At 47.4% G+C, this 14,660-nt stretch overlaps 1 protein-coding gene across 8 annotated transcripts in view; it reads left to right on the top strand.

Moving 5' to 3' along the window:
- TRIP13 (thyroid hormone receptor interactor 13) overlaps positions 1–14,660 on the top strand; it is a 339,103-nt gene that overhangs the window by 288,860 nt on the left and 35,583 nt on the right. The gene's annotated exons all lie outside the window — the stretch shown is intronic.

Here is a 14,660-nt window from a genome sequence, read left to right on the forward strand (position 1 = left end):
CTTGTTACGTTCCCCTAGGGGTCTGGTTTCCAAAACGATATGCCATGTGGGTTTTTTTTTGCTGTCCTGGCACCATAGGGGCTTCCTAAATGCGGCATGCAGAGCAAAATTTGCTTTCAAAAAGCCAAATGTGACTCATTCTCTTCCGAGACCTGTAGTGCGCCAGCAGAGCACTTTTCACCCCCATATGGGGTGTTTTCTGAATCAGGAGAAATTGGGCTTCAAATTTTTAGGGGTATTTTCTGCTATTACCCTTTTTAAAAATTAAAAAATTTTGAGAAAACAAGCATTTTAGGTAAAAATTTTTTTTTTTTTTTTTACATTTGCAAAAGTCGTGAAACACCTGTGGGGTATTAAGGTTCACTTTATCCCATGTTACATTCCCCGAGGGGTCTAGTTTCCAAAATGTTATGCCATGTGGTTTTTTTTTCTGTTCTGGCACCATAAGGGCTTCCTAAAGGTGACATGCCCCCCAAAAACCATTTCAGAAAAACGTACTCTCCAAAACCCCCTTGTCGCTCCTTCCCTTCTGAGCCCTCTACTGCGCCCGCCGAACACTTTACATAGACATATGAGGTATGTCCTTACTCGAGAGAAATTGGGCTACAAATACAAGTAAAAATTTTGTCCTTTTACCCCTTGTAAAAATTCACAAATTGGGTCTACAAGAACATGCGAGTGTAAAAAATGAAGATTGTGAATTTTCTCCTTCACTTTGCTGCTATTCGTGTGAAACACCTAAAGGGTTAAAACACTTACTGAATGTCATTTTGAATACTTTGGGGGGTGTAGTTTTTATAATGGGGTCATTTATGGGGTATTTCTAATATGAAGACCCTTCAAATCCACTTCAAACCTGAGCTGGTCCCTGAAAAATACTGAGTTTGAAAATTTGTGAAAAATCGGAAAATTGCTGCTGACCGTTGAAGCCCTCTGGTGTCTTCCAAAAGTAAAAACTCATCAATTTTATGATGCAAACATAAAGTAGACATATTTTATATGTGAACCAAAAAAAAATGTATTCGTAATATCCATTTTCCTTACAAGCAGAGAGCTTCAAAGTTAGAAAAATGCAACATTTTCAAATTTTTCATCAAATTTACGGATTTTTCACCAAGAAAGGATGCAAGTATCGACAAAAATTTACCACTATGTTAAAGTAGAATATGTCACGAAAAAACAATCTCTGAATCAGAGTGATAACTAAAAGCATCCCAGAGTTATTAATGTTTAAAATGACAGTGGTCAGATGTGCAAAAAACGCTCCGGTCCTTAAGGCCAAAATGGGCTCCGTCCTGAAGGGGTTAAAGACCTATATAATTAAACATACTCAATGAAGGAGCATGAAAACCACATAAAACATGTAAAAAAAAGCATAGGTATAGTCTTTTACAGGAGTATTTGGATGTTCAAACTGAACCGCGAGAAATGTGTGTGGGGGCGACCAATCAGGAAGCTGCCGACGTCCGTGGGACCAATCAGGAGGCAGTAGGAGGAGGCTGTCATCGCTCTACAGTGTTGCCATTGTGGGGAATGAATGGAGATGAGCCTCTTGAAGCTGATTGGCCGCTTGCTGCGAGAAGGTGAAGAGGTGGCCAATCAGGAGCGAGCTGTACATGGCTGTGTACAGTTACGCTGTCATAGGGGAACATAGGCTGTATGGGGATGTAGTCCAAAGATGTGTAAGGGGATAGTGGGCGGGATGCTGATTGGCTGTCCGTGATGTTAGATGAGCCAATCAGAGTGGGGACGTATAAGTCCGGGTTGCAAGTCTTTGCCACTGATGGTGGTAGAAAAAAGTTCAAAAGTGTCAGCCAATCGCTGCTGGACCGGTCCGGGTGGCGGCCAATCAGAATGAAGACGTGTATATCCTCTACGGGTGATTCCTAGAGGCATCGGCGGCAAATCCATTTTGAAGAATACGACCAATAGCTGCTGGGCAGGTCCCGGCGGCGACCAATCATGAAGAGGCATGTGTTGTAGCGCTGTCAGGATGCCGGCGTCAGACTTTATCATCGTCCGGGCGGGCTGTAATCTAATCTGGAGGTCATCGAAGTCCGGAACACACTTGGAACTTGTCATGGAGGAGCTGTAAACCTGTAAGGGAGTAAAGAGGTAGAAGAGGAGGGGAGAAGACAGGTGGTTTTGGCGGCGGCTCGCTGTCAGCTTGTCCCGCAGTGAGGAGGCATCTGGTGCGGCTGTCACGATGTCATAGGGACCTTGTGCTGTCTTTAGCTGGAATCAGTGGGTGGACTGGGGGTATGAATTACGTGACGTTTTCGATGTATTCATTCAGACCCGAGGGTGTCAAAGTTTTGAGGGTGAAGATCCAGAAATTTTCATGTTTCCTCAGTACTGCGAAGCGGTGGGCGGTGTCGGCGGACATGTGTTCAATGGGTGTGATGGTGTGACACCTGAAGTCGCTGCTGTGCTTTTCCGCTGCATGTCTGGAGACACTATGGAATTGGTACCCCTTGGTGACATTGGATCTGTGCTTGTTAATGCGCTGATTCAGTGGTTGGATGTTACGTCCGACGTACTGGAGACCACAGGGACACTCGAGGAGGTAGATCAGGTAGGAGGTGTTGCAGTTGATGAAGCTCTTGATGGGGTAGGTGATGTTGGTGATCCTGCAGGTGAACTTGGTGCATTTGTTCGCAATGTTGTTGCAGCATTTGCAAAGGGGTTTTCTGCACTTGTATGAGCTGGTGACAGGTGGGGTGTCCAGCAGGGTAGTTTGTTTCTTAGGTGCTTTGAGCTTACTGGGTGCCAGCATATTTTTGAGAGACCTGTTCTTTCTGAAAGGGATATTAGGTCTGGGTGGCAGAATGTCTTTAAGGAAGGGGTCCAGCAGGAGAGTTTTCCAGTGGTCTGTGATGATCTTCTTTTTTTAAACTGTTTTTATTGCAATGTAAGTGCTCAACACAATAAATACAGACGGAGAGTATCAAAAGCTGCCGGTGAGAAATACAGGTATCATCCTACACCATGCCGGAAAAAGGATGATCAATCATCAGCATGACACGAGCAGATACATCAGCAATGAATCAACTAAAACACAGAAAACATTGAAACCAACCACCGTATGGTGGGAACGCAAGAACTATGGAAAGGGAAACAAAGACAAACACAAAGACGATATACTACAAACACAAAAACACCACACAAATCCGTCCAGGTCAGGGGGGAGGGGGAAAAGGAAGAGGGAGATGAGAAAGAAAAGAGAAAAAAAGAAGGGAGGGGAACAAGAGAAAATAAGGGGGAAAGGAAAAGAGAGAGGGAAAAGGAGAAAGGGAAACAAAGAAGGGGGGGAATATCAGCCTAGGTCAGACGAGAAAAGAGAAATCAAGTAGCCGGGGAAGAAGACTGTAATAGAATGAGGTCTCTTGCTGCCAAGAACCTGGATACCGTGTATTGGGCATGGGGGGAGGCACACCAGGTCGCCCATATTTTATAGAACTTGGCAGGGTTCTTACGATCTTTGTAAACCAGATACTCATAGTTCACTGATGTGTTCACGAGGGCCTTCCAACCAGCAACTGTGGGAGTCCTAGAGTCCATCCAACGCAATGCTATGGCCTTGCGTGCAAGGAAGAGAACTTCCCTGAGGAAGATGATCTCAGCTGGCGACCACAGTTCCTCATCAAAAAGACCCAAAAGGCAGTGCCTCGGGAGCATCGGCACTGGTCGTCGAGTTAAGGAATTAAGAAACTGTATCACCTCGGACCAGAATGATGCTATATAATGGCAGGACCACATCATGTGCATAAAGTCAGAGTCAGGATGCCCACAATGGTGGCAAGATGAGTCTGGACGCCTACCCATTTTAGCCAAGCGTATCGGGGTGAGGTACGACTGGTGGAACATGTACAGCTGAATCAGTCTGTTGTTGATAGAAGGTGAGACATACAGATGTGAGGAGAGGGCATCACCCCACTCCTCATCGGTCATGTCAGCTACACAGCTCCTCCAGCGCGCCTCAACCGACAGCGGCTCCCCCCCCATCTTAGCATTCAAAAGGGCAGTATATAGAGCCGATATAAGGCCCCGAGGCCCCTGAGTGGTGAACACCCCAATAACCGGGAAGTGAGAGAATGGAGCACTAGACCTAGGGAATTGTACTTGAAAGGCGTGTCTGAGCTGGAGGTATCGGTAAAATGATCGTCTGGGGACAGACTTAACGTCAATAAAGTACTGGAAGTCCCTAAAGGCACTACCGTCATAGACATCACCAACGGAGATCACACCATAGGACCTCCAAAAGTGCGGGTCCAGTTGGTCAGAGAAGTGTGGCAACGTAGGATCATGCCACAGTTGTCGATCCAACAGGTTGTCCGTAAAGACAAATAAACGTTTAGCATAGGTCCAGAGTTTCAGGGCCAGTCTATGCAAAGGAAGCCAAGGGCCCCCCAGGCCAACCCTACCCTCCAAGACGGGCCACAGGTGAGAGAGGTGTAGACTGTGGGCGAGGTGATGCTCACTATTGGGGAGGGGCTGCAAGGAGACCCAGTGTCTAAGATACCTGAGCTGGCCAGCCATGTAATATAACTGTAGGTCGGGTAGTGACATACCTCCCCGAGTTCTAGGTCTTTGCAATGTGGTCAGTTTTAGCTTGGATCTATTACAGCCCCAAATAAACGGAGGAAGGAGAGAATGCAGCTGCTTAAAAAAGGAGACTGGTACTATGGCTGAAGCATGCTCCAACAGATAAAGACACTTGGGGAGGACCACCATTTTGATGAGATTAATGCGGCCCGCAACAGAAAGGGGCAGGGCAGCCCAGGTCCGGAATTTGGCACGGACATAGGATAGAAGAGGTAGAATGTTCGTCTGGTGATCCTCCCCAAACCGCCTGTTGATAATGATGCCTAAATATTTGAACTGATCTACAACCCGTAGGCCATGTAAACAATTCCCTACCTGAGAATCTCTGATGGGCATATACACCGACTTGCTCCAATTGATCCTAAGACCCGAGTAAACCCCAAAGTTGTCAATGAGGCCGATCCCCAAAGCCAGAGTGCACGCAGGATCAGACATGAATAAGATCATGTCGTCAGCATACAGGCCTACCCTATCCTCCCTCGAGCCAATGCTTATACCAGCGTATCCCGGATGCTGACGGATCCGGAGGGCCAAAGGTTCAATAGCAAATAATAGGGGAGAGAGAGGGCACCCCTGTCGCGTGCCCCTGCCCAGGGAAAAATAAGGAGAAAGAGCACCGTTGATGGACATACGTGCCCTCGGGGATCTATATAAAAGGGAAATCCATTTTATAAAGTTAGGTCCGAAGCCAAATCTCCGAAGAGTTTCCAGCAGGAAGGACCACTCAACGGAGTCGAATGCCTTAGCCGTGTCTAAAGAGGCCAGCGCCCAATCCCTCCCCCCTGTAGCACCTATTTGGGTGAGTGTCTGGACCCTCCTGATGTTATCAGATGTGGACCTCCCAGGCATAAAGCCTGATTGATCTGCATGAATAATTTCCAAAATAACTCGATTCAGCCGAAGGGAGAGTATTTTAGCGAGCAACTTATAATCTAAATTGAGGAGGGAAATGGGTCTGTACGAAGAACATTCTAAGGGGTCCTTATCCGGCTTCAAAATGACCACTATAGTAGCATCATAAAAGGACTCGGGCAACACGTCAGAGGCAAACGCGTTGTTATACATGGCCAGCAATACCGGAGCCAGCTGCTCCTTGTATTGCTGGTAAACCTCCACTGGAATGCCATCAGGGCCCGGCGACTTACCTCTCGCCAGGGCACCCAAGGCATCTTCCAATTCTTCTATAGTCAACTCCGACTCCAGAGAGGAGGCACTGACAGCGGACAGTCGAGGGAATGTGATGTCGTCCAGGTTGTCAGACAGTTCCCGTGAGGAGTAGGTGGCCTGAGAGGTGTATAAATCAGAGTAGAAGGAGACAAATCTGTCAGAGATCTGGGAAGTAGTGGTCAACACAGTCCCATCCACCGAACGGACCTGTAGTACCGTCGGAGACTGGGCGTTCTGGTGAATAAGGTGGGCTAGTAATCTACTGGACTGATTTCCCATCTCAAAGGCCTTCTGTTGGGTAAAAAAAAGCTTATGAGCCGCTTTCTCCTGCAGACAATGTAAGTACTGTTGCCCCGCCTGTAGCCATACAGTTTTATTGTCATCGGTCGGGTCAGTGATGTAAGTCCTCTTCAGGTCAGCACAACGGTCCCCCAGCTCAGACTCCTGCCTCATTGCCTCCCTCTTAATATAAGATATGGCCGATTGTAAACACCCCCGTAGGAATGCTTTAGTGGTTTCCCACACTAAGATGTGGTCGTCAACCCCATTATGATCTACAAAGAACATGGATAGTTGTACAGGTATACCGTCATGAGGGCCAAATAAGGACAACCAATAAGGATTTAATTTCCAGTTTCGGATATTAGAAGGGCCAGGGGTCTGCAGGGTCAGTAGGAGAGGGGAGTGATCGGAGACCCCCCTAGTAACATATGCTACAGCCTGGACCATAGGGAGTACAAGTGGGTTACCCAACACCATATCTATGCGCGAAAGGGAGTTGCCGCTAGCAGCCTGACAAGAATATACACGGGCATGGGGATGTAAATGCCGAAAGGTGTCCCTTCAACCTAATTCCTGAACCAGGGCGCTTAGCGGAGTCGGGGAAGAGGAAGGAACAATGCCAACCCCTCTCCTATCCAAAGCCGGGTCCAACACATTATTGAAGTCACCCATGCAGAGAACTCTAGCCCCTGGAAAAGAGGCAGCGAAAACTGCAGCTTGGTGTAGAACCTCCAGGGCACCAGGAGGAGGGACATAAATACCCAAGAGGACATAGGGGGAATTGTCAATAAGTGAAAAAATGAACACATACCTGCCCTCAGAGTCAACCCGAGTGTGCCTCGCCTCCCACATCAGGGATTTGTGTATCATAAAAGAGACTCCCCTGGAATGTGAGGTGTGGCAAGTGTGTAGCGTCCATTGCACCCAGGGCCTAGACAACCACCGAGTGTTAGGGGCAATTAAGTGCGTCTCCTGCAAACAAACCACAGTTGGTTGGTACTTACGTATAGTGGCATACACCAGAGATCGCTTACGAGGACAGCAAAGACCCCTCACATTCCACGAAAGATACCTAACATTCGCCATGTGGAGAGAGTGAAGCTGAAATGAAAGGAATGGTGAGAGAAGAGAAACAGGGGTAAAACGAGTACCCGATGAGAAAGTAGAAGAGGGGGCAGGTAGGGGGATGACAGAAGGGGGTAGAAGAGCAGGAAAACCACAAAGAAGGAGCGCAGGGAAGAGGGAAAAAGGGCAGGCAGCCCGACCGGGACGTACACAAAACGAAACAGACACAAAACACTAGACAAAGACAAAACAAGAGGGTCATAAACAGATGCAACATGCATAAGGCCAATAGCCTAAGGCCCAGAGAAGATGTATAATACGGGGGGAACCGTGTTAATCAAGGTCGCAGGAAAACGAGACCTCACGATCTGCCGTCAGGGACAAACAGCAGCGCCATCAATTAACTAGGGTACATAAACAAAGGGAAATACGGGTGGGCTATAATCCGGGCAATATACCGCACAGTGTAGCGAGTATGAGCAGTTCAGAGTAACATGCAGTCCTGAGGTATCAACCGGACTTCAAGTCCCATCAGCAGAGCAGTAGCAGGTCGTCAGAACTGCTTCAGTCACGGGTGTATGGCAACATTCACCAGTGTAGTACCAGGTCCCCTACGGGGAAGTCCAGCGTAGGGGAAAGGGATAAACGGTACAGGGAGGATGCAGGATCCGTTGGGCACAGGGCAGCATGAGGAAGGGGTCTGCATGGGTCCGGCATGAGAGGGAGCATACAGTTACTGAGGGGCAGTCCATGGGGGGGGGGGGTAGGACAGCGAGGCCGGGTGGGGTATCCAGGTGGGGTATGCAGGTACGGAGAGTGAAAGTCCACGGGTGAAGGTGGCAGTTGGGTGCATCCCAGAATGTATATGCACATGGGGGAGTAGGCCATGAGGGGACCGGGAGATGGGTACAGGGGCACACCAGGGGACCCAGAAGCAAAGTCACTGTAGACAGCAGTACTCACAGTTCACCGGCAGTCCGGGAGCACCAGACAGTGCAATAGACGGCAGGGCCCAGCCGGGCCCAGATGGCGTTCAGGACCTCAGCGCCTCACATTGCGCCTCCTTGAGGCCCACTCGTCAGCCTCCTGTGGGTTAATGAAGAAGATGGCCCTCTCACCGTCCACGACCCTCAGTCGGGCTGGGTACACCATAGAATAAGGGATCGCCATGTCCCTCAGCTTCCGCTTCACCGCTTGGAAGGTGGCGCGCTTCTTCTGCAGGTCCTGGGAGAAGTCAGGGAATATCGACACCGGAGATCCATTGAAGGTGAGCTCTGGCAGGCGACGGAGCAGTCGTAAGGCGATGTCCCGGTCATTGCAGTTCAGCATCCTGGCTAGAAGTGGCCTTGGCGGGGCCCCTGGCGGGAGGGGGCGAGTCGGGACCCGGTGTGCTCTCTCCACCGCGAAGGTGGTAGTGAACGGGGCGTCAGGCAACAGCTCTCGCAGCCATTTTTCAACGAAGGAGCCGGGGTCCTGTCCCTCAGAGTGCTCCGGTAGGCCAACAATCCGGAGGTTGTTCCTCCGCAGCCGGTTCTCCAGATCGTCTGCCTTCTCTTTCCATTGTGACGCAGTGCGCTCCAGGTCTGAAATCGCTGCAGGTAAGGGCGCCACCGAGTCCTCGACTGAGGAGATACGAGCTTCAGCCTGTCTCACCCTGTCCCGGAGGTTGTGCAGGTCCTGCCTGATTAGGCCAATATCAATCTTCACCTCCTCCAGCATACTCGTCAGGGAAGTTTTGCACATGGTAATGGCAGCCAGAAGTTGCGCAGACACCTCACTTAGGGTCACCTCCCCCGGGGCAGCGGCCAGTGTAGAGGGAGTCTCCGGGCGGGAGTCAGCGACCGGCTCAGCAGGAGCGTAGGAAGAAGGCCCGGCACCATCTTGGTCTTGGCCGCACGCGAAACCCTGCAACTTCGCGGCTGCCGCCACACTGCTCTTATTAGCTGGCATGATGGACCCCACCGATCCACTGCGGTTCCGAAGTCTCTGAGGCAAAGTTCTGAGGTCCAGGATGAAGACAGGATGCTAAACAACACAGTGCAGAGCGGAGCTAGTTCAGCATGCGTCCGTTCGGCTCAGCGTCTAGGCCACGCCCCCCTGTGATGATCTTCTTGATGCTTTTGTGGTCATCATTGTAGGTAGTGATGAAGTTGAAGGAGTGGGTATGTTCAGGTGGGTCATTGTTGGTGACCTTAGGTTTCAAGCACTCTTTCTGTGAGAATTTACTGGCCTTGAGTTTGCTCTGGTTGATGAGTGAGGTGGGGTAGCCTTTGGATTTGAAGCGCTGGTCCAGGATTCTACTTTGGTCCACAAAGTCTGAGGGTTCGGTGCAGTTACATAGTTACATAGTTACATAGTTAGTACGGTCGAATAAAGACATATGTCCATCAAGTTCAACCAGGGAATTAAGGGGTAGGAGTGTGGCGCGATATTGGGGAAGGGATGGGATTTTATAATTCTGCATAAGCATTAATGTTATTTTGTTCCAGGAATGTATCTAATCCTGTTTTAAAGCTGTTAATTGTTCCTGCTGTGACCAGTTCCTGAGGTAGACCATTCCATAAATTCACAGTCCTCACGGTAAAGAAGGCGTGTCGCCCCTTGAGACTAAACTTTTTCTTCTCCAGACGGAGGGAGTGCCCCCTCGTCCTTTGTGGGGGTTTAACCTGGAACAGTTTTTCTCCATATTTTTGTATGGGCCATTAATATACTTATATACGTTTATCATATCCCCCCTTAAACGTCTCTTCTCAAGACTAAACAATTGTAACTCCTTTAATCGCTCCTCATAGCTAAGATGATCCATGCCCCATATTAGTTTAGTCGCGCGTCTCTGCACCCTTTCCAACTCCGCAGTGTCCCTTTTATGGACAGGTGCCCAAAACTGAACAGCATATTCCAGGTGAGGCCGTACCAATGCTTTATAAAGGGGGAGTATTATGTCCCTGTCCCTTGAGTCCATGCCTCTTTTAATACATGACAATATCCTGCCGGCTTTGGAAGCAGCAGCCTGACATTGCATGCTATTCTGTAGTCTGTGATATACAAGTACACCCAGATCCTTCTCTACCAGTGACTCTGACAGTTTAATCCCCCCTAAGACATACGATGCATGCAGGTTATTAGTACCCAGAGGCATAACTTTACATTTATCCACATTGAACCTCATTTGCCAAGTGGATGCCCAGACACTTAGTCTATCCAAGTCATCCTGTAACTTATGCACATCCTCTATAGACTGTACCGTGCTACAAAGCTTGGTGTCATCTGCAAAGATAGAAACGGAGCTGTTAATACCATCCTCTATATTATTGATAAATAAATTAAACAACAACGGGCCCAGTACTGAACCTTGGGGTACACCACTAATAACCGGGGACCAATCAGAGTACGAATCATTGACCACCACTCTCTGGGTACGATCCATGAGCCAGTGTTCAATCCAGTTACAAACTAAAATTTCCAAACCCAAAGACCTTAACTTACCTGTCAGACGTCTATGAGGGACAGTATCAAATGCTTTAGCAAAATCCAGAAACACTATATCCACAGCCATTCCTCTGTCAAGGCTTCTACTCACCTCTTCATACAAGCAAATTAGATTGGTTTGACCACTTCTATCCTTAGTAAACCCATGCTGGCTATCACTTATAATACTATTATCCCCTATGTATTCCTGTATGTAATCCCTTATAAGTCCTTCAAACAATTTACCCACAATGCACGTTAAACTTACCGGTCTATAGTTTCCTGTGGAAGACCTAGAGCCCTTTTTGAAGATTGGCACCACATTCGCCTTGCGCCAGTCCCTTGGCACAATACCAGACACCAGAGAATCTCTAAATATCATGAACAGGGGTACAGATATTACTGAACTTACCTCTATAAGAACTCTTGGGTGCAATCCATCTGGCCCTGGAGATTTGCTTACATTTATATCACTTAACTTACCTTGTACCATCTCTACATTAAGCCAGTTCAGTACATTACATGATGTGTTACCAGCACTGACCTGGCCAATGTCAGCTCCTTTTTCCATAGTGTATACAGAACTAAAGAACCCATTCAGTAGCTCCGCTTTCCCTTGATCGCCCGTGACAACCTCCCCATTATCATTATTAAGGGGTCCTACATGCTCTGTCCTTGTTTTTTTTGCATTTATATATCTAAAAAAATATTTAGGATTAGTTTTGCTTTCTTTGGCCACCTGTCTCTCGTTTAGAATTTTTGCTGTTTTTATTAAATTTTTACAGATTTTATTAAGCTCTTTGTGCTGTTTAAATGTTATCGCTGACCCATCAGATTTGTATTTTTTGAAGGCTGTTTTTTTGTTGTTTATTGCTCTTTTAACATCATTTGTCAGCCATGTAGGATTTAGTTTTAATCGTTTATATTTGTTCCCCTTTGGTATATATTTAGCTGTATAGTTATTTAGAGTTGATTTAAAGATGTCCCATTTACCTTCTGTATCAGTATTTGACAACATCTCCCCCCAGTCTATGTCCTGTAGTGCAGCCCTCAGCCCAGGGAAGTTTGCCTTTTTAAAGTTATATGTTTTTGCCTTCCCCGCCTGTCTTTGTTTTCTACATTTTAAGTTTAACAAAATACCCCTTGGGAGGAATAATAGGGGACAGGTGAAAGAGGTAGAGAAACTTGGGAATTAAGATCATTTTAACCCCTTAAGGACTCAGCCCATTTGGACCTTAAGGACTCAGACAATTTTATTTTTATGCTTTCGTTTTTTCCTCCTCCCCTTCAAAAAATCATAACTCTTTTATATTTTCATCCACATACTAGTATGAGGGCTTGTTTTTTGCGTGACCATTTGTCCGTTGTAATGCCATCACTCACTTTACCATAAAATGTATGGCGCAACCAAAAAAATACTATTTGTGTGGGGAAATTAAAAAGAAAACCGCAATTTTGCAAATTTTGTAAGGTTTTGTTATCACACCGTACAATTTATGGTAAAAATGACGTGTTCTTTATTCTTTGGGCAATACAATTAAAATGATATCCATGATTATACACTTTTCTATTACTGTTGCGCTTAAAAAAAATCGCAAACTTTTTAACCAAATTAGTACGTTTAAAATCTCACTATTTTGAAGACCTATAACTTTTTCATTTTTCCGTATAAGCGGTGGTATGAGGGCTCATTTTTTGCGCCGTGATCTGTACTTTTTATTAATACCATATTTGCTTATACAAAACTTTTATTACATTTTCTATGACATTTTTTTTGGATAAAATGTTATAAAAAAGCAGCTATTTTGGATTTATTTTTTTCCGTTCACGCCGTTCACCGTACGCGATCTTTTACATTTTATTTTAATAGTACGGATATTTACACACGCCGCGATACCAAATATGTATATAAAATAATTTTTTTTACACTTTTTGGGGGTTAAAAGAGGGAAAATGGGACAATTTACGTTTTTATTGGGGGAGGGGGTTTTTCACATTTTTTTAACTTTTACTTTTATTTTTACACTCTTATAGTCCCCATAGGGGATTATTTATAGCAACCATTCGATTGCTAATCCTGTTCAGTGCTATGTATAGGACATAGCACTGATCAGGGTTATCGGTGATCTTCTGCTCTGGTCTGTGGGAAGGCAGATCAGAGCAGAAGACTCCCGGAAGACAGCGGAGGCAGGTGAGGAGATCGCAGGTGTCCGCCATTACTGGCCTGTCCCTCTCTGCGATCCACAGCCGGGACCTGCTGCGCATGATGCCGGCATCGCTCCGATGCCCGCGGTTATGCTCAGGACGTAAATGTACGTCCTGGTGCGTTAAGTACCACATCACCAGGACGTTCATTTACGTCCTGCATCGTTAAGGGGTTAAAAATGTTAACTCTACCAGCCAAAGACAAAGGCAAGGAGTCCCACACCTGCAATCGAGTAAGCATAGTGCTTAGCAGGGGATCCAAATTAACCCGTTCAGGACCCATGACGTAACGGTACGTCCCTACACCCTGGGTCTTAAGGACCCATGACGTACAGTTACGTCATGGGCAGTTCCGGTCCCCGCCGTGCACCGGGCGGGGATCGGAGCGGGATGCCTGCTGAAATCATTCAGCAGACATCCCGTGCAAATGCCCAGGGGGGTCATTAGACCCCCCCCATGTCGGCGATCGCGGCAAATCGCAAGTGAATTCACACTTGCGATTTGCGCGATTCCGGGTCATTACGGGTCTATAGTGACCCGGAATGTACGGGGGATCGCGGGTGTCTAAGACACCCAGGATCCCCCTGAAGCGATAGGAGTGAGGTGGCACGGGTGCCACCCCTCCTATCCCTGCTATTGGTGGTCTAGACGCGACCACCAATAGCAGATCGGGGGCAGGGGGGTTTACTTTCGTTTTCCCCGTCCTGCCCTCCCACAATAGGCGGGGCAGGACGGGGAAACGACGGGGACCGGCGCCGAAGATCCACTTACCGATCCGGGCGGGCGACGGAGGCTGCAGGCGACGGAGATCGGCGGGCGGCGATGACGTGCGGCTGGATCCGACGGAAGCCGGTGAGTTGCCTAGCAACATCTGGAGGGTGAAGTTTGAGACCATTATACAGTGGTCTCTAACTGTAGCCCTCCAGATGTTGCAAAACTACAACTCCCAGCATGCCCAGACAGCTGTTTGGGGATGCTGGAATATGTAGTTTTGCCACAGCTGGAGGGCTACAGTTTGAGACCACTATATAGTGGTCCCTAAACTGTAGCCATCCAGATCTTGCAAAACTACAACTCCTAGCATTCCCAAACAACTGTTTGCTGTCAGGGCATGCTGGGAATTGTAGTTTTGCAACAGCTGGAGGACCACAGTTTGGAGATCACTTTGCAGTGTTCTCTAAAACTGTAGCCCTCCAGATGTTGCAAAACTGCAAATCCCAGCATGTCCAAACAGCAATCAGCTGTCTCGGCATGCTGGGAGTTGTAGTTGCGTACCTCCAGCTATTGCATAACTCCTTCTCCCAGCATGCCCGTCGGCGATCAGTACAAGCTGGGAGTTGTAGTTTTGACCACTGACTGTCCAGGCATGCTGGGAATTTAGCAACAGCTGGAGGCACCCTGTTTGTGAATCACTGGCATAGAATACCCCTATGTCCACCCCTATGCGATCCCTAATTTAGTCCTCAAATGCGCATGGCTCTCTCACTTCAGAGCCCTGTCGTATTTCAAGGAAACAGTTTAAGGCCACATATGGGGTATCTCCAAACTCAGGAGAAATTGCACTACAAATATTGGGGGCTTTTTCTCCTTTTACCCCTTATGAAAAGGAAAAGTTGGGGCTACACCAGCTTGTTAGTGTAAAAAAATAAAAAAAATTTACACTAACATGCTGGTGTTGCCCTATACTTTTTATTTTCACAAGCGTTAAAAGGAAAAAAAGACCCCCAAAATTTGTAACGCAATTTCTCCTGAGTACAGAAATACCCCAGATGTGGGCGTAAAATGCTCTGTGGGTGCACAACAAGGCTCAGGAGTGAGAGCGCACCATGTACATTTGAGGCCTAAATTGGTGATTTGCACAGGGGTGG

The sequence above is a fragment of the Hyla sarda genome, chromosome 5, assembly GCF_029499605.1.
Source record: "Hyla sarda isolate aHylSar1 chromosome 5, aHylSar1.hap1, whole genome shotgun sequence".
In the NCBI taxonomy this organism is placed as follows: Eukaryota; Metazoa; Chordata; class Amphibia; order Anura; family Hylidae; genus Hyla; species Hyla sarda.